The following is a 20,749-nucleotide window of genomic DNA, read 5'->3' as shown; positions in this document are numbered from 1 at the left end:
TTTGAGTGAATTTCTGTTTTGGGCCCCACCGATGAGATTTGCCAGATCCTTTAATATCCGATTTAAAATTGGATTGTAACAGTAACTCCTCTCATGTCTCTTAATTTGACCCCATAAGTAGGACCACCACCCCGTAGCATGTTGCCGTCATAAGTACAACCCGTATTTTTTCTAGAGAAATCTCTTAATTTTTTTAGAGTAACTAGAAAGAGATTCTTTAATCAGAAAGAATTTAGTTCAGATGTAGGATACCTATTCAAAAGTTTTCGCAATCCCGTCATGTATGATGGAATCATCCAAGATTTGACATTTTCGAACTCTGGAACTCACTAGCACACCGAATGTGAAACGTGGCTTCTTGCCATTGGACGTTTGGGTGCAGAAACCAACCTCTTCTCTTCGCTCACTCCCTCTTATTGAAGCGCATTCATAGAAGAGATGCGGATGAAGAAGTCGACCTCGTACGTTCTCTGTTACTATATGTTCACGAGAGTTTTAATTATACGTTTTACTTTTCTGTTCATTTTGTTTTGATTAGACGTTTGGATATGTTTGTTCCCGGGGACGCGGGTCTATCGACTGAAGAAGCACAGATCAAGCTCATCATATATGGCCCAAACTGGCTCTTTGAGCTCAAGGCATCAAGCACATCCGAGGTTTTCATTCGTTCATGTTTTTTTACCTTTTTCCGACTATAAACTTTATTTATGGATTATCTTAACCTTCAACCAAATCAAACGTCACTTTTGTTAACTAAATCTGTATTTTTCTTCTCATAAGTTCAACCAAATCAAACTGGCTCTTTGAGTTCAAGTCATCAAGCACATCCGAGGTTTTCATTCGTTCATGTTTTTACACCTTTTTCCGACTATAAACTTTATTTATGGATTATCTTAACCTTCAACCAAATCAAACGTCACTTTTGTTAACTAAATCTGTATTTTTCTTCTCATAAGTTCTCCAATTTGCACTAAAGAATCATTACAAGTACGTACATTTAATATCAAACCAGTACAACAAAGCACGCACACCTCAAATTATTGCACGACTAGCTTGTGTCGCTTTTGAGTAAAGCAATAAAATGCACAAGATCTCGTCCCACATGCGCCCCCGGAGAGATGTGGTGGCAACATCTTGGTCAAATCCCTCCATCGTCCTCATCGAACGGAGACAGGAGACCTGCCCATTATTTAGTACAAGAGAGCATTCTCAGAGGCTGGCGGATAAAATGTCTCCTTTTCTTTCCTTCTCTTGGACAATAACAAATTGGTAACTGGATTTGTTTGAATGGGGGTACAAGCAAAGCAGAAGAAAAAGGGCTAGATTTCTAACAAGCCACCCGCAGCAGCTACCGATCAAACCGACTTAGTAATCAATCCTGAAACACCGCCACAAAAGATGACACAGAGTAATGCAGAATGCAGGTAGATAGGATGCTGATTCGGAGGGCCTTAGAAGACAACGGTATCGAGCATGGTCCCTAAGGTCAGGACTATGTTGGAAGACACGAGGTTGGAGACATGCTCTTCGAGGTGCTTCTTGGCGTCTTGCCTTCCCACATTCGCGATCGCTAGCTTCTCCGGTGGCAATTCGTCCTCCTCCTGCACCGCCTTGTTATACTTGATTGCCAAATTCAGCATCTCCTGCAAGATTAGAAGAAAAGAAAAAAGAAAAATCAACTCTGTTGTAGCAAATGCGGAAAAGCAAACACAGAACACGAGGATTTACGTGGTTCGATCACAACGTGATCTACGTCCACGGGCGAGGCAAGACAAAATTCCACTATAATCAAAGAGAGTACAGTTTTCAGAAGTCGAAACAACGACAAAAGCTCACGGCTTACAAAACTCTCTGAAAATAAAATTCTCTCTCTCTTCAATGAGAAAACTTAGCCGCGGTATAAATAGTGCTCCCAAAAAAATTTCCTCGGGGGCTACACCCCCGAACCCCCCGAAACATTGGTTCGTTGCTCCAGCTCGGGCGGACCGCCATACAGATTTGTTCACTTGCTACGAGTTGGGCCTATCGGCCCAACTCTCCACGTCGCAAACTAAATCTCAATTTTCGGGTCGCACAAAAATATGTCGGGTCGGGTGTTGAACCGGACCAAGAACATAAAATTCAAGACATATTTAACAAATCTCCACCTTGGCTTGAATTTCCCAAAATAAAACAGTCAAGAAGCCGAACACATTCTCTCGGCATCCCTAAGCCTACATGAGCTAACTCGGTGTAGGAAACAAGGGCTGCAACGAAAGAACATATCCACTTCAAACACACAAAAATGTAGAACTGTCATTTACCTCTCCACCAAAGCCCCACAAGGGGCAAACTCAACCAAGCATGCCAATCAAGTTCAAGCAATGCTTAAACTTGTTGGCGGGGACTGGCTTGGTCAACATATCAGCAGGATTGTCAGCTGTACCAATTTTCTTTACTGTCATATTTCTCTCAGCAATTGCCTCTCGAATAAAGTGATACCTGACATCGATGTACTTAGTCCTCTCATGATATGCTTGATTTCTAATCAAGTATATAGCACTCTGATTGTCGCAAAAGACAACCGAATTGTCTTCCTGCTGTAGCCCAAGTTCCTGAACAAGATTCCTTAACCAAATACCTTCTTTCACCGCTTCTGCTTGCCATATACTCGCCTCTGTAGTAGACAAAGCAATCTGTCGATCGTAAGGTTGACCTCCAACTAATAGCCGAACTAGATAGTGTGAAAAGATAGCCGTCAAAGATCTCCTCTTATCGAGATCACCTCGCATAATCGGAATCCACAAATCCCACGATTGAGGTACCGTTGGAACTGTTTCTATCAAACACTAGGCCCAACTCTGCGGAGCCTCTAAGATACCTAAGTATCCATTTCACCGCTGCCAATGGACCTTTCCAGGATGCGCCATATATCTATTAACCACACTAATCGCTGCGCAATGTACGGACGAGTGCATACCATAGCATACATAATGCTACCGATCGCACCGGAGTATGGGACACGAGACATCGCAGCCTCCTCGACCTCCGATTGAGGTGAATGTAGAGCTGAGAGTCTAAAATGGGATGCCAGCGGTGTACTGACTGACGGGCTTAGCGTTTTGCATGCCAAACCTCTCAAGTACCTTCTCAATATAACTCCTCTGTGAGAGATATAACTTCCCTCCTTTCCTGTCCCTCTGAATTTCCATTCCTAAGATCTTCTTGGCAGGACCCAGATCCTTCATCTCGAACTCCTCACTGAGCCGTTTCTTCAAGATCAATACTTCTGACATGTTCTTTGCAGCAATGAGCATGTCATCCACGTATAAGAGAAGATAGACAAAGGATCCATCTGAACCCTTCCTGAAGTAGACACAACTGTCATAGTTGCTCCTATGATAACCGCTCCCTATCATAAAGTTGTCGAATCTCTTATACCACTGTCTTGGTGACTGCTTCAGACCATACAAGGATTTCTTCAATTTACAAACATGATCTTCCTTGCCTTCTACATAATAGCCCTCGGGCTGGGCCATATAAATAGTTTCCTCAAGCTCGCCATGCAGAAAAGCAGTCTTCACGTCAAGTTGCTCAAGCTCTAAGTCAAATTGAGCAACTATAGCCAACAACACACGAATGGAAGTGTGTTTTACCACAGGGGAGAAAACTTCGTCATAATCAATTCCCTCCTTCTGGTTGTAGCCTTTAGCTACGAGCCGAGCCTTGCATCTAGCATTTTCAACACCTGGAATTCCTTCCTTTTTCTTGAAGACCCATTTACAACCGATGGCTCTTTTTCCCTTAGGCAACTGCACCAAGTCCCAAGTCTGGTTTTTGTGAAGTGATTCAAGTTCCTCAACCATAGCAACAACCCATTTCTCTGATTCTGTGCAAGTAACAGCTTCTGTATAGGTAGAAGGTTCCTGAATACCCATATCTTCTGCTGTCGAAAGAGCATAAGCCACCAGATCAGAGAATCCATATTTCTGAGGAGGCCGAGTCTGCCTCCTTTCTCTGCCAGTAGCAATAGAGTATGGCTGCTCCACCTCATCTACAGCTTCCTCATCTGAACTTGAATCAACAGGAGCATTTTGCTCGTTCAAAACATTCTGAGAGGTCTTTTCTGGAAGCTCCACCTGAACCTCCACCTCATTCATATCACTCTCATGTTTTCCTGCAAACTCATCAGCAACTTTCCTTTGATCAAGCATATGCATTTCATTAAATGTAACATCCCTACTAATAATGAACTTAGGTGAGTTAGGTTCCTAGCACCATAAACGATAACCTTTCACCCCATCAGCATACCCAACAAAAATACATTTCTTTGCTCTAGGTTCTAACTTACCATCCTTAACATGATAATAAGCAGGGCATCCAAAAACCTTTAGATTAGAGTAATCACAAGGCTTACCTGACCACATCTCAAAAGGAGTCTTGCATTCTATTGCTGTTGAAGGAGAGCGATTAACCAGATAACAAGCCGTGTTAATAGCTTCAGCCCAAAATCCTTTTCCATGCCAGCATTAGAGAGCATGCATCTTGCTCTCTCCAATAGAGTTCTGTTCATTCGTTCTGCCACTCCATTCTGCTGTGGAGTGTGTCTAACTGTACGGTGTCGAACAATACCTGCATCTGCACATAATTCATTAAAATCACCACCACAGAACTCAAGACCATTATCAGTCCTAAGACGTTTGATCTTCTTCCCTGTCTGATTCTCAACAAGAGTTTTCCACTTCTTGAAGGTTTCAAACACATCACTTTTTCTTTTCAAAAAGTAAACCCAAACCTTCCTGGAATAATCGTCAATGAACGTCACAAAGTAAAGAGCACCACCCTTAGATGGAACCTGTGATGGTCCCCATAAATCGGAATGGATATAGTCGAGTGTGCCCTTTGTCGAATGCGTCCCTGTACTGAATCTGACTCTGCATTGCTTGCCAAAAACACAATGCTCACAGAAATCTAGCGAGGTCATCTGCTCCCCACAAAGCAAACCACGTTTACTCAAAACTGACATGCCACGCTCACTCATGTGGCCCAAACGCATGTGCCATAATTTCGTTCTATCATTATCAGAAACGGAATTGCTTGTGCCAATCGAAGGACCCATAACTGTGCTACCCTGCAAATGATACAAGTGATTCACCTTGCTTCCTTTCATCACAACCAGATTGCCTTTTGTAACTTTGAGAACTCCACCTCCACCTGAGTACACACACCCAATGGAATCCAAACTGCTCAACGAGATAAGGTTTCTCTTCAAGTCTGGTATATGTCTAACTTCAGTCAAGGTTCTTACTTGCTTTGTCGTGGCACTTAATCCGAACAGTACCAATACCCACGACTTTGCATACAGCATCATTCCCCATCAAGACTGATCCACCATTCAATGGCTCGTATGTGGTGAACCATTCCCTGTTTGGGCACATGTGATATGATGCTCCCGAATCCATTATCCAAACATCATTGGACAAATTAACAGCAGAGCATGCCGTAAGAACACTGTCTGACGCATTAGCCTCATTTTCGTTTGCAACATTCGCCGAATCTTGTTTTTGACTATGCTGTTTATCCTTTTTCTTGAGCGAAGGACAATCTGACTTGTAATGTCCCTTTTTATGACAATAGTAGCACTCAACGTTCATCTTATCTCCAGGCGGCTTAGATTTTGAACGACCAACAGATTTCCCTCGGAAAGCTTTATCCCTGCTCTTGGTCCTGCCTCTCACAAACAAACCATCTGCTTTATTTTCACTGGTATTCCCATTCAATTTTGTTCTCAGTTCTGCAGAATTCAAAGATGCTTTGACATCCTCCAAAGTTATGGATTCACGTCCATAAAGCATCGAGTTCACAAAATTTTCGTATGAGGCAGGCAGTGAACATAACACGATCAAAGCTTGATCTTCATCCTCGAGTTTAATATCTAAATTTTTCATATCCAGAACAATTTTATTAAACTCATCCAAGTGTTCCTGAACAGACGTACCTTCGCGCATCTTTAGGGTATAAAGACGCTGCTTCAAATAAAGTCTCGATGTTAGAGATTTCTTCATATAGAGACTTTCCAGTTTCTTCCAGAGACCGGCCGCTGTTTCTTCATCCGCGACTTCTCGCAAAACCTTGTCATCAAGAGACAACTGGATCGCGCTATGCGCCTTCTCGTCCATCTCTTCAATCTCAGCCGAGGTCATATCGTCTGGATATTTTCCGTCCAGCGCCTTAACTGTGCCCTCTCGCCTCAATAAAGCCTTCATCTTTATTCTCCATAATCCGAAGTTGTTCTGTCCGTCAAAAGATGAGATCTGAAACTTCAAAGATGCCATCTTGCTCGAACCCTAGAATCAGACGTAGCTCTGATACCAGTTTGTTGTAGCAAACGCGGAAAAGCAAACACAGAACACGAGAATTTACGTGGTTCGATCACAACGTGATCTACGTCCACGGGCGAGGCAAGACAAAATTCCACTATAATCAAAGAGAGTACAGTTTTCAGAAGTCGAAACAACGACAAAAGCTCACGGCTTACAAAACTCTCTGAAAATAAAATTCTCTCTCTCTTCAATGAGAAAACCTAGCCGCGGTATAAATAGTGCTCCCAAAAAAATTTCTTCGGGGGCTACGCCCCCGAACCCTCCGAAACATTGGTTCGTTGCTCCAGCTCGGGCAGACCGCCATACAGATTTGTTCACTTGCTACGAGTTGGGCCTATCGGCCCAACTCTCCGCGCCACAAACTAAATCTCAATTTTCGGGTCGCACAAAAATATGTCGGGTCGGGTGTTGAACTGGACCGAGAACATAAAATTCAAAACATATTTAACAAACTCTTTATGATCCCACCAGAAGTAGTCATTAAACAACACCCACCGACCAACCAAATGATGTATTATATTCATAATGAACTGCAGAAAAAGATGGGTTTTCTGTGGCCCTACCGTATGGAAATTGTGGCCAGCCACTACTCGTTATTGGACTCTAATAAGATACAAACGATCACACGAGTTATATTGAATGGACACCCCAAGACGGCAGCATGCTTCCATTTATTAATTTAGCGAATTACTTTCCAACAACCACCTCCTCCCCCTCACTTTTCTAATCCTCGCACAAGGGTGACGTACATGTATCTACCATTAGCTTAATGGGCCTATAAGGAAAACCCGCATTCAAGTGTTCAGACTCAAGGCATTTATTACGCCACCATGCACAATGTCATACACGATCATTGCGGGGGATGCGTTGTAATTTATCTGTCACACTTGTCTAGAATATGCACCAAGAATCGTATAAAGCTTTGACTTTAGATTGTCACTTATAAATTTTTGCCCTGTCGCTTATCATCGAATAGGTCTTTGCCAATCCTGTTGAAAAAAGATCTTTGCAGTGCACTTTCGTGAATAGTTTTTGGAAGAGAATATACCAAAGAATGAACAACATTGCACCTAAAGCATAAAGCACATGTCCTTAGCTTTTGGATGATAAAACCTAAATTTTTCTCCTCCGAGCCTTGGACACCCAAAATAAAAATCCACCTAAAACAAGGATCTGAATTTGAAAATAGTCATACGTTTTGTAAGAAACGACAGCTTCTCAACATCCAGTTCAAAGAAAGTCTATATGCATCGCAAGCTAATTGATCTTAATTAATTAGGAAAACATGGACACTAGATGAAAATATGCTTGAGCAGAGGGCCTTGTCTTGCATTGTCTGGAATCCACCTCTAAGCGACTGGTGCAACCAATTCTCTAATCTAGATGCGACAGATTTAAGACCTTGACTTACCTGAACAGTCTGTTCATTGGTTTTAGAATGTGTGTCAAAACGGCGAAGCGTCAAGCCATCTGTCCATTTCTTCTTGTGAAGATTAAGTAGCATTTTTTCCTCAAGTTCATTCTTTCTGTAATTGATGGCAATTGAGTAATAGTGTCTGTTCAGCCCATGGATCAATGCCTAAAAATATGAAGTCAACCCCATGAGATAAGATCAAAACTCAATATTCAAAAAGAGCATTATCTGGTCAGCACTCACTTGGATGGACGGTTTGTTGAGATGTCCAAGGTTGGAGGTTGTCTGCCTGGGTTCTCATGGTTTGTGGGTTGATCAAACGGAAGGCATCAATCACCACCTTCCCTTTGACACTTTGAATGGGATCCACAACAACTGCAACCGCACGCTAATTTAAAGCCTCAAAACTCTGATTTTATAAGAACACATCACAAGTATAAAGCAGCCTTGTTAACAATTGGATCCAACTGGAAACCTATAAGCAATTATAGTCTAGCAAAAAAAGGACATAAGAAACCAATCATACACGAATGCAATAGGCTATGGTAATCAACCAACGGTGAAAATATCTAAGATATCTTGAGTTACAAATCTCCGATTGAATCCCCAAAGCCACAACCTTCAACCAAAACCATCCACACACCACTCCCAACAGAGAAGCTTTTGAGATAATTTAGAGAATAATGCCAGGTATCTAAAGACTAGTAGTCCACTAAATTGGTGCACTAACTGATGCAGCAGAGTTCTACTTAATGTTGAATATGGCCTCCTTGTCCGCAAGCTCAGCTACAATCTATAACATAACTTAGTAAATCAATTTAGTAGATCGTCTTTACAAATTTAATGTTACTCTAATTTGTATAGCCCGATGGTTGCCAAACACCCACCTCCATCCAGACCAGAATCTCAGTATACAAGAAAGGAAAAGCATAAAGTCGTGAACTCTCATGTCAATGGGTTACTCATGATCAAAGCTATTCATACTTCTACTCAATGTAACTGAGTTCATTTGGCTATGTTCCAAAACGACATTGTTTTCATAAGGAGGCTGGGCAAAAAACAATACAGGGAAAATAGGTTGATGAATAAAAGAAACTCCATAGTTATACTACTAGACTTGCATGCCATGCTATCATAACTCTAAACTACATCACCAACCAATAGTGGTTGTAAAACCAAAAGGTCATACCATTTGTAATTACAATTTACATGCTCCTTAAAGAATGAAATTTAGAGTAAAAGAGATGACCTGCTGCGTGTTGATGTCCACCCCAGAAAGCCAACATCCAAAGCCAGGATGAGAGTGGTACCAACCTACCACCATCTCTGGTCTGCAATGCAGAACACATAATAAGCATATAAAACATAAACATATGTCACAACATATACACATATAGAGAAGAGCCCAGACTAAGGATGACCAACATTGACAAAAAAAGGCAGTTAAAATAAAATATAAACCCTAATCACAGGTTACAATCAGAATTTTATACTGGTGCCTATCTGACCTATTGCATGATAGTATTAGATGATAAAATAGCCAGTGTCCAACTCAAGAACCATCCACAAAAATTCAGTCCAAGAGACACACACGCAAGTTGAAAATAAAAGTTCTACCTATCCAAAGAGGCACATCTTTAGCACATATGTATAGTACTGGTGAACGGTGACCTACGATAAACAGCTAGGACAGAAAATACGGACAAAAATTTTCCATTAAAAGTAAAGCCGGTGAAACCTCATATCGATTGACCTAGAAATTAAGCCTTGAAAAAAAAAACCGTTGTTTGTCAGTCACCAACTAACATATAATATCTAATACGAGGATCATCACCATTCAGTTTCCAAGTTACTTGAAGCATACAATCTAGCAGATGGAAGATCTATCATATAATATATCAAGCCCGTAAAGGCCATGACATCCATGAGCTCAGAGAATTCTATTCTACCATACCACATCTTAATTGGAGACTATTCAATCATTGTTCAGCTCATAATTAGGTAAGCATTCACATTCGTATTACACGAGCATTACCGTGTGTGATAAACAGAGAAACATGAATTTTGACATGCTCGTCATTCTAGATAGGGAAAATCATACCAGCAGGTAACTATGAAGTTCAACATGCAAGTCATTCTGAAAAAAACAAAAATCATGCTTTGGTTCTACCAGTAATTAGAATTTTCTCGTAACTAGCGTCTGCATAAAACCTTATCAGCTTATCATAACCTGAAGGCCTTGAAACGATCATCAATTCCACAGAGAGACCAGAATACAAACAAACAACCAAGGGTTTATCAAGTGCAATACCCAGTTTTACTAGTCCCCGAACCACCTAATTAAGATTGAACCGTACCTTTTTAGTGTTGAATATCAGAATCTCACAGCTCTGATACTCCTTCTTGAATATCTATGATATGAATCACACAAGAGAAGCTCTTAAGGAAGGAGATGAATACACTACTTTTCTCGTTGAAATCTCTTTTTACTCTCCTTCTTACTCTCCTTCTATTGAAACGATTACAAGACTCTTGACATACCATTAACAATGACTCTAGAAAACTCCAAAGCAATAAAGACACTTTAACATGTGTGCATCATTAATAATGACTCTAGAAAACTCCAAAGCAATAAAGACACTCTAACGTATACGCCGAAAAGACTTCCATTAGAAACTGAACAGTCTTTCGACCAAAACACGAAGAGTCACGAGAGATAGGCAGTGATGTCTTCAATACTCCCCCTCACCGACTACTCTCTCTAAGGATAGTCCTCGCGATCATACCAAGCTGAGCTCGAAACTCTTCAAACTTTGCAGCTCCAAGACCTTTGGTGAAGATATCAGCAACTTGATCACCTGTCTTGGTGTACTCCATCTTGATCTCGCCCTCCAACACTTTCTCTCGCAGAAAGTGATAGTGGACTTCCACATGCTTAGTCCTAGCATGGAAAACTGGATTTTCTGCCAAGCTTATAGCGGATAGATTATCACAATACAATATTGTCGAATAATCTATCGACTGATGAAGATCATCCAATAATTGCACTAGCCACGTGCTCTCCTGAGCTGCCATTGCTGCTGCTCTGTATTCAGCTTCTGTTGTAGACAAAGACACAGTCGGCTGTCTTTTACTGCACCAGGATACTACTGCTGATCCAAGATGAAACGAGTATCCAGTAGTTGATCGCCGTGTGTGTTGATCTCCAGCATAGTCGGCATCACAATGACCGACCAACTCACCCGATGATTCTTTTTTATACAAAAGCCCAAAATCAAAAGTCTTCTTTACATACCTCAGGATACACTTGGCTGCATCCAAGTGAGGCTTCCTTGGCTTCTCCATGAATCGACTCACTACTCCCACTGCAAAAGCGATGTCAGGCCGAGTTATGGTACACTATAAAAAAGCATCTTTTTTCCAACGAAAAATTGGGAAAAATTAATTGGAAAACGAATTTCCAACGAATTTTCCTACGAAAAAAAATTCGTCGGTAATTCTTCGTCGCAAATTTTTCCAACGAAAAATTTCAATTTTCGTTGGAAATTTGCGACGAAATTTTTTTCGTTGGAAAATTCGTTAGAAAATTCGTGGCTAAATTCGTTGGAAACACTACAAAAAAACAACTTTTTTCCAACGACAAATTTGGAAATCCAACGAAATTTCCGACGAACAAAAATTCGTCGTCGCAAATTTTTCCGACAAAAAATATAAATTTTCGTTGGTAATTTCGTTGGAAAAAAGATGTTTTTCCAATGAATTTTTTTTGTTATGTCTACAAATTTTTTTTTTTGGTCGAAAAATCGTGGCAAAATTAGTTTCGTCGTGGCAAAAATCGTGCGGGCGAGGGCCAGCCTCGCCGCCGGCAAGGGCCAGCCTCGTCGCCGGCGAGCTCGAGGTCGCCCAGATCTGAGCGAGCTCGAGGTCGCCTAGATCTGGGCGAGTTCTGGGCAACCTCGAGCTCGCCGGCCATGGCGAGCTCGGCCCTCGCCATGATCGGCGAGGGCCAGCCTCGTCGCCGGTGAGCTCGAGGTCGCCCAGATCTGGGCGACCTCGAGCTTGCCGGCCATGGCGAGCGTTCTGGGCGAGCTCGAGCTCGCCGGCCATGGCGAGGGCCGAGCTCGCCATGGCCGGCGAGACCCAGCCTCGTCGCCGGCGAGCTCGAGGTCATCCAGAACTCGCTCAGATCTGGGCGAGCTCGAGCTCGCCCGCCATGGCGAGGGCCTGGCTCACGGCGGTCGCGCTCGGCCTCGCCGCCGCGAACGCGAAGGACACCGCCCCCTTCATCGGCCGGATGATCGGCGGCGCGAGGGGAGCTTGGGCCCGGCGGTGGAGCAAAGGTCTCGCCGAGTGCGCGACCGCACACCACGCGGTGGAGCAGTGGAGGCGGCGATCTGAGAGAGAGAGAGAGAGAGAGAGAGAGAGAGAGAGAGAGAGAGAGAGAGAGAGAGAGAGAGAGAGAGAGAGAGAGAGAGAGAGAGAGAGAGAGAGAGAGAGAGAGAGAGAGAGAGAGAATGTGGAAATTGAGAATCGTTGCGGGATAATGAGCGCGAAAATGTTGAATAAGGAAGGAGTAGGGTTTTCGTTGCAAAATTCATGGGAAATTTCCCACGAATTTTGCAACGAAAATTGTACACACTAAAATAATTGCCTGAAAAATTGAAATTCGTGGGAAAATTCGTTGGAAATTTCCAACGAATTGAAAAAATGCCGAACAATACCAGGTTTTTTTGAATTCGTCGCAAAATTCGTTGGAAATTTTCAACGAAAAATTTTTCGTTGGAAATTTCCAACGAATTTTGCTTTCGTCGCTAATTTCCGACGAATTTTACTTTTCGTTGGAAAATTTGTCGCAAATTTGCGACGAAAATTTTTTCGTCTCAAATTTTCGTGGCAAAAATCCAATTTTTTTGTAGTGGTAAGGTAGATTAGACTACCTACCAGTTGCCTATACATAGACGAATCTTCTAGCTCTCGACCTTCTTCAGCATATAGCTTTGCGTTCCCATCCAACGGAGTAGATATAGATTTGCCATTGAGCATCTCGAATTTTTTCAAGAGATCTCGTGCATACTTCTGTTGACATAGGAATAATTCTTCTTTTGTCCTATCAACCTCGAGCCCTAGAAAGTGTTTCAGCTCTCCAAGCTCCTTCATCTGGAACCGCACAGAGAGGTTGGCTCTAATTTGACATATCTCATCTTCATCATCTCCAGTAATGATGAGATCATCCACATAAACCAGCACAGCTGCAACCTTTCCATCTTCTGCCTTCACGAACAGGCTCGAGTCTGCTGGAGCTACATTATAACCGCTCTTCAACAAGAATTCTGCAATCTTTCCATACCACGCTCTCGGGGCTTGCTTTAAGCCATACAACGCTTTCTTTAGCTTGCAGACATATTCTGGATAAGTTTTGCTCTTGAAACCATCCGGCTGCTCCATGTATATCTCGCTTAAGTTCTCCATGCAGGAAAGCATTCTTCACATCCATCTGCCACACATTCCACGACTTGCTTGCTGCAAGTGCTAATAGAACTCGAATTGTGGTAACCTTTACTACCGGGCTAAAGGTCTCTTCCTAATCAACCTCATATTTTTGCGAAAAACCTCGAGCCACTAGACGTGCTTTATACCTCTCAATTGACCCGTCTAGTCGAGTTTTAAGTTTATAAACCCATTTGCAGGAAATAGGACGTACCTCTTTAGGTTTCGGTACCAAGTCCCACGTCTCATTCTTCTTTAGTGCGAGGATTTCTTCTTCCATGGCCTTCCTCCATTCTATACCCTTCGAGGCTTCTTCATATGTCGAAGGCTCGACCATGCCAACATCTACAGTCAATGCCACATTGGCATACTTGGGGTTTGGCTTCCTTTGCCTCGTCGATCTCCGAAGTTGAGGCTCCTCCTCTTCAAGTTCTTCGCCTTGACTTGGTCGAAGTTCTTCTGTCGACCTTGGACGCTCATCAAATGAACTTGTTGATCCTGGTGACTGTGTGTCGACATCTTTTTCGACATCTTTTTCAACAGGCTGATTCTCATTGAATTCTTTCGGCCTTTCTTCGACCTCTTCGTCGAAATGCTGTGAATTTGGTAATTCAACAGCTTGAGGTGACCACCAAGACGACAATTCATCGAACACCACATTCCTTGAAGTATAGCACCTCCCTGTTGTAGGGTCGCAGCACTTCCACCCCTTTCGTTGATCATCATATCCCACGAATATGCAGCGAACCGCCTTCTTGTCAAATTTGCTGCGAAGATGATTAGGCATAAATGCATAACATACGCATCCGAAAACTCTAAAGTGACTTACCGCAGGCTTGCGATTCCATAGCTTCTCGTATGGTGACATAAAACCGAACCTTGCTTGTGGCAACCTGTTAATCACGTGAGTTGTTGTCTTCATACATTCGGCCCAAAACCTTGGTGGAACATTCTTTGCGTGCAACATGCTCCTGCATGTCTCAGCTAGATGCCGATTCTTTCTTTCGGCAACACCGTTCTGCTGCGGCGTATACGGACAAGTATACTGTCGACGTATCTTGCACTCTTGCAAATATTTCGTGAACTCGTAGGAAGTGTATTCTCCCCTGTTATCGGTGCGTAGGCAACGGATTTTTCTGCCTACTTCACTTTCAACCTTCTCCTTAAACACCTTAAATTTAATAAACGCCTCGGATTTTTCCCTCATGAAAACAACCCAGACATACCTGGAGAAGTCGTCGATGAAAGTGATCATATACTTGAATCCGCTAACAGACGGCTGCTTCACTGGACCAAACACATCCGAGTGAACGAGCTCGAGAGGCATCCGAGTTTTGAACGATGATTCCTCATATGGAAGTTGATGTGCCTTCCCATACTGGCACCCGGCACAAATCACATTTTCTTGCACTTCCAACTGGGGAAGACCTCTCAGCATGCTCTTCTGCATCATCACCTTCAACTTGTGATAACTTACATGCCCAAGCCGCGCATGCCATAAATCAGGTGTATCATTCCTTCGGGTTTTGTTTACATATGCCGTTTGAGCAGACATCACGTAAACGGACTCCAGCCGACGTCCCTCCATGATTGGTTGACCAGTGGGCTTCACACTTCGGTACACCTTAACATCTCGTAGACCGAACACCACATAATTACCCGAGTATGTGAGCTGGGACACAGACAATAAATTCTTCTTCATTCCCAGCACGTGATACACACTTTTCAATTCAACTAGCTGTGAATGGAATCGAGGAGTTATCATTGTCTTGCCGATATGAGTAATCGGCAGCCTCAAGCCGTCTGCAATAATAACAACACGTCCTCCGGTATATTCATGCATGTTCGACAGCTTGCCTTGATCTCCACTCATATGACTCGAACACCCTGAATCAACAATCCAGTCGAAATCATAATTAATCGACTTTTCACTTACAGAGATTAATGCCATCGCATCATTTGACTTGACTGTGGAAGAGGTAGCGAGCTCGTCTGATACCACCATTGCAACAGACGATTGGAAATCCCATTCCTCATCTTCATCGAAATCATTCTTCTTCGATGATGCTACGACATTTCCTTCAACTTTCTTCGCTCGACAATCTCTGGCAAAGTGGCCCTCCTTGCCGCAGACATAACATCGTGCACTACGTCTTTTGCCATCGCCCCGCCAGGCTCCCCTTGGTCGAAGACTCGTCTCTCCTGGACGCTTTTGCCATTCTTCACAAGCTGGTTGCTTTTGCCATTCGACATAGCTTTTCCTCGACTTGCCATCTTTATTGTCAGCACCGGTTCGCCTCTAACCCTTGAACCCTCTCTTATCACTGAAGAGGGCATTTTCTTCTCTCTTAATCGAAACCTTAGACATTTGACTATCTAAAGTCTCTTGGTTAGCCAGAATACTCTCCAGATCGATCAACGTTGGTTGAGTTGCCCATCCACGAGTAGCCGTAATAATACCATTATACTCCGGTTTTAACCCGTGAATAATAATTCTTCTCATTCTTGTTTCTGAGATGGCATTAATGGGATCCAACTTTGAAATTTCGTCACAAATAGACTTAACTTTGGAGAAATATTGACTCACCGTCATCTTTTTTTGTGACATCGACAGCAGCTCGTTCTCCAGCCTTTGTAGCTTGGCCTCATTCGACCTTGCGAATAGCGCTGCCAAGTTATCCCATGCCTCTTTTGGAGTCCTTGCGCTCTTTATGTGCTGCATTAATTCATCTTCAACAGTCACAGAAAGAGCATAAAGAGCTTTACCCGCTTTGATGTTCCATCTCCTTAACTCACCATCGTTGTTCATGGGTGGTGTGGTGTTGTCCCCGCCAACGATATCCCATAAATCTTGTCCCAGCAAGTAATATTGCATGCGGGAACTCCAATTATTATAATTGGAGTTGTTGAGCTTCTCGACCCCGTTTATCGAACTTGAAATATCCGCCATCGAACTTGGATGTAATGCCTGTCACTACACCAATTCAGCTTGGTCCCAGACCAATAAATCACAGTCCCTGTCTTTGCAATGACAGAATTTCGGCGTTCTCCGGTCCCTGACCGGTTGCTCACGTACAATGGTCCCCGGCTCCTGGGCTTTGATACCACTATTCTCCCCCTCACCGACTACTCTCTCTAAGGATAGTCCTCGTGACCATACCAAGCTGAGCTCGAAACTCTTCAAACTTTGTAGCTCTAAGACCTTTGGTGAAGATATCAGCAACTTGATCACCTGTCTTGGTGTACTCCATCTTGATCTCGCCCTCCAACACTTTCTCTCGCAGAAAGTGATAGTGGACTTCCACATGCTTAGTCCTAGCACGGAAAACTGGATAGTCTTTCGACCAAAACACGAAGAGTCACGAGAGATAGGCGGTGATGTCTTCAATATTTAGGAGATATGTAGTTCACCGAGGACGCTTTGTAGGTGTGAATTTCTCAACAAGATAGGGCAAGACGATAACTAACTTCTCTAGGAGAAATGCAATTGACTGATGAAAGCTCTGTCAAACTATCTGCTCTTGAGAAATTTCTGCTAACTTCTGAAAAACGATTGCAGTTCACTTCTCTAATTTATCGACTGCTAAGTAAAATTACAATAATCAAAATTCCAGTCTTCTCTTTTCATCATATCATTGTGAGTTTCCTAGTCTCGACTCACAAACAATCCTAGACATGGCATGAAAGGATAAGTTAAGCAGCTCCATCATTAACACTGAATATCTAATTCAAAATCCATCCAGAAGCTAAGGGCGCGCATGGAATCCATTCTGCTCCAGAAATCAAATTCTTGCCAGAAATTAATTTCTGAAATTCTTGCCAGAAATTGATTTTTGGAGGAGAAATCGGTTTGATAAAACATGACTTATTCTGCTCCAGAATTGATTTCTAGAAGAGAAATCTGTTTGATGAAACAGAAGGAATTTCTACTTTTGGAGGTGCCCAAAAATTTAAATTTCACTCAAAGTGGATAGTTATAGGTATTCTAAGCCATTCTGTGAAGTTTTAAAATTTTTTATTTTTTACTTTTTTGGGCACCACAAAAAATTTAAATTTCACTCAAAGTGGGTGGCTACGGATATTCTAAGCCATTCTGTGAAGTTTTGAAGTTTTTTATTTTTTGATTTTTTAGGGCACCTCAAAAAATTTAAATTTCACTCAAAGTGGGTGGTCACATGTATTCTAAGCCATACTGTGAAATTTTGAATTTTTGATTTTGAATTTTTTTTGGGCACCTAAAAAAATTTAAATTTCACTCAAAGTGGGTGGCCACAGGTATTCTAAGCCGTTCTGTAAAGTTTTGAAATTTTTTTAATTTTTAATTTTTTTGGGCACCTCAAAAAATTTAAATTCCACTCAAAGTGGGTGGCACGGGCATTCTAAGCCATTATATGAAGTTTTGAAATTTTTTATTTTTTAATTTTTTGGGCACCTCAAAAAATTTAAATTTCACTCAAAGTGGGTGGCCATAAGTATTCAAAGCCATTCTGTGAAGTTTTGAAATTTTTGATTTTTTGATTTTTTTGGGCACCTAAAAAAATTTAAATTTCACTCAAAGTGGGCGGCCACAGGTATTCTAAACCATTATGTAAAATTTTTTATTTTTTATTTTTTCATTTTTTTGGGCACCTCAAAAAATTTAAATTTCACTCAAAGTGGGTGGCTACAGGTATTAAGTCATTCTGTAAAATTTTGAAACTTTTGATTTTTTTTTATCTTTTTTGGGCACTTAAAAAAATTTAAATTTCACTCAAAGTGGGGACCACAGGTATTCTAAGCCATTCTGTGAAATTTTGAAATTTTTGATTTTTTTTAGACACATCAAAAAATATAAATTTCACTCAAAGTAGATGGCCACATGTATTCTAAACCATTCTGTAAAACTTTGAATTTCTTGATTTTTTTGGGCACCTAAAAAAATTTAAATTTTACTCAAAGTGGGTGGCCACAGGTATTCTAAGCCATTTTGTGAAATTTTGAAATTTTTGATTTTTTGAAATTTTTTATTTCTTGTAAAGAAGGAAATTTGGGCTAGAATGCATTCTGGAAGAGAGAAGCTATAAAAAGTAACTTCTCTTTTTTGGGCCAAAACTCATTCTGGAAGCAAAAATTCATTCTGGAGCCAAAAAGAGAATGAAGTTTTACCAAACGTGTTTTTATTTCAGAATGCAAAAATTACTTCAGAATGCATTTCGAATTTTTTTTTAAAAATGCATTTTTGTACTGAAATTCATTCTGGAGCAGAATTTCTCCTCCATGCGCACCCTAAGATACATCATTGTCGATAAGCAGTAGTTTCTTACTTCAGTTGCATATTATTTTTTTAAAAAAAATTCACTTTCTCATGAGAAGTTAAGCAATATCCTCTGAAGAACTACTCCACATTATAGCTTGATGAAAACGGACTTGATACAATAAAACAAAATAAACCGAGAACTGTCTATCGGTTAGTAAGAAATAGCAAATCGCGCCAAGTATGCAGCGAATCACCTTCCAGTCTGTTTGAGCATGTCAAGCATATTGGTCTGAAACACATGATCGACCGCCTCGACACTGACACCAGTACCGCTCTGCGGCATAGCAAACACATCGACGACTCGGACGGTGTACTCGTCCACAAACTCCCCAAGCATCAAGCCCATCACTTCCATGGGAACCCCAGCCCTCCCTGGTCGGTCAAATCCAAGTCTCCGTTTAGAGAAAGCAAAGACACTATCCAGCCACCATCGCGCCCACAACCAATATCTAACAACACCGAAAAACCAGAGACTCCATCCGAAAGAGCTCAAAATTCGATGCCGAAGACGCAATCTTTCCCTGATCCCTCGACACTGAAAATGGAGGCCAGCGGAAAGCGCGCAGCAAGAAACCCTAGCCGACTGTCCTTTTCTCGTCGAGCTGGCGCAATCGAGCGACCGCATCTTGAGGAGGGCGAGGGAGGAGATGTAGACCCGCTCGGAGGAATCGAGGGTTGGGGAGTCCGGGGGTGGGTGGCCCAGAGCACCTCCGGCACCGGCGAACATCCGCTGCAGCCTCTCCATACCGGACATTCAAGTTCGGAATCACGAAAGTTGAAGGTAAGAGACAAACGATTGATGCAAATCTAGCTTTCAGAAGAGCCAGGACACAAGTTGAGGCTATCAATGCAAAAAATACTTATGTTTATACACCTTTTTTTTTCTGATGAATGTTCCGAATAAATCAAGTGATTTTTACGTTCATTAATTTTTTCTTTCATGGATTTTCTCCATTATTCATATGGTTTCGTTTATTAAAAAACATAAAAATTATTTAAGCGTAATAACCGTGCTCATTGTCTTTCTTTTTTTGGTGTTATGAAATCGGGACAAAACAAAGATAATGATATATTCTTGAGTCAAATTATTTATGAGATGATACAAATGAAGGAAGGTACCATATAAAAAGAAATGTTCCTCTAATTATAATCGTACATCTCCCCTTCTACATCTCCCTTTAATCTAACAGTGAAGGTTCTCCTATCTATCAACTACCTACATTGATTACAAGAACACTTTAGAATAGTGTACATTTCCATATTGCCCCTAAGAATAATCTAGAGTACTCGAGAAACCCTAGGATTTTAGAAGCTTCAAGACTAGCCCAGGCTTTTAGGATCATCCTCGGTCCATTGTGCATTGAAAACCTCTGGACCGTGGCACGTGATTGAAATCGATGTCATGCAGAATTGGCAGGATTTTACAGACATAATAGCCTTACTTATCATCAATTCCACCATCGGCTATACGGAGGAAAATAATGCAGGCAATTTTGCAACAGCACTAATGGCAGGCCCAACACAGAAAGGTCATCGACCTATAGGTTGTTCCTATCAATGTTTAGTGAGCATAAATGAATCGGAAAACATACCGAAGTTGGATGTTTCTGTTTGCTAAACTAAATTTTGAAGGTTCTTCGAGATATAAATTGGAGCGAGCAAGAAGCTGCAATTTTGGTTCCTGGAGATACGGTCAGTATTAAGCTTCGAGATATTACTCCAACAGATGCCCGTCTTTTGGAGGGTGACCCTCTTAAAATTGATCAATCTGCTCTAATTGGTGAATCTCTGCCCGTAACCAAGAATGATGTTTTCTCTAGGTCGGCTTGTAAGCAAGAGGAAATTGAGGCTGTTGTCATTGTTACCGGGTTTCCATACCTTCTTCGGCAAGGCTGCTCACCTTGTTGACAGCACCAACCAAGTGGGGCACTTCCAAAAACGTACTTGTTCGAGAGTCAATAATATCTTGCCTAAGGATCGCACAAGTTGTTGCATGTTCTTGAGACGTGCATGAGATTTCGTCCTTAAAATCACATCAAATTGACATAACGAACGAGAGGTCTTGACCAGCAAGAAAATAAATATCACTACAAGTGCTAGACATGATTTTTCAAGAGATTTTCTATGTTAAAACTAATGTGAAGAAGTGTTCACTCATGATTAATGTGTTACTTTGATAATCTCATCACG

The 20,749-nt window shown here is 41.8% G+C and overlaps 1 pseudogene; it reads right to left on the bottom strand.

Moving 5' to 3' along the window:
- Positions 1–1,217: 1,217 nt before the first annotated feature.
- On the bottom strand, positions 1,218–18,948 carry LOC115668834 (26S proteasome non-ATPase regulatory subunit 14 homolog; annotated as a pseudogene).
- Between the last annotated feature and the right edge of the window lie 1,801 nt (positions 18,949–20,749).

This window comes from Syzygium oleosum, unplaced genomic scaffold, assembly GCF_021117445.2.
Source record: "Syzygium oleosum isolate NSW1041296 unplaced genomic scaffold, Sole_v2.1 Sole_v2.41, whole genome shotgun sequence".
Lineage (NCBI taxonomy): Eukaryota > Viridiplantae > Streptophyta > Magnoliopsida > Myrtales > Myrtaceae > Syzygium > Syzygium oleosum.
The sequence above is the reverse complement of the archived record's forward strand: the minus strand, read 5'-3'. Positions and strand labels throughout refer to the sequence as shown.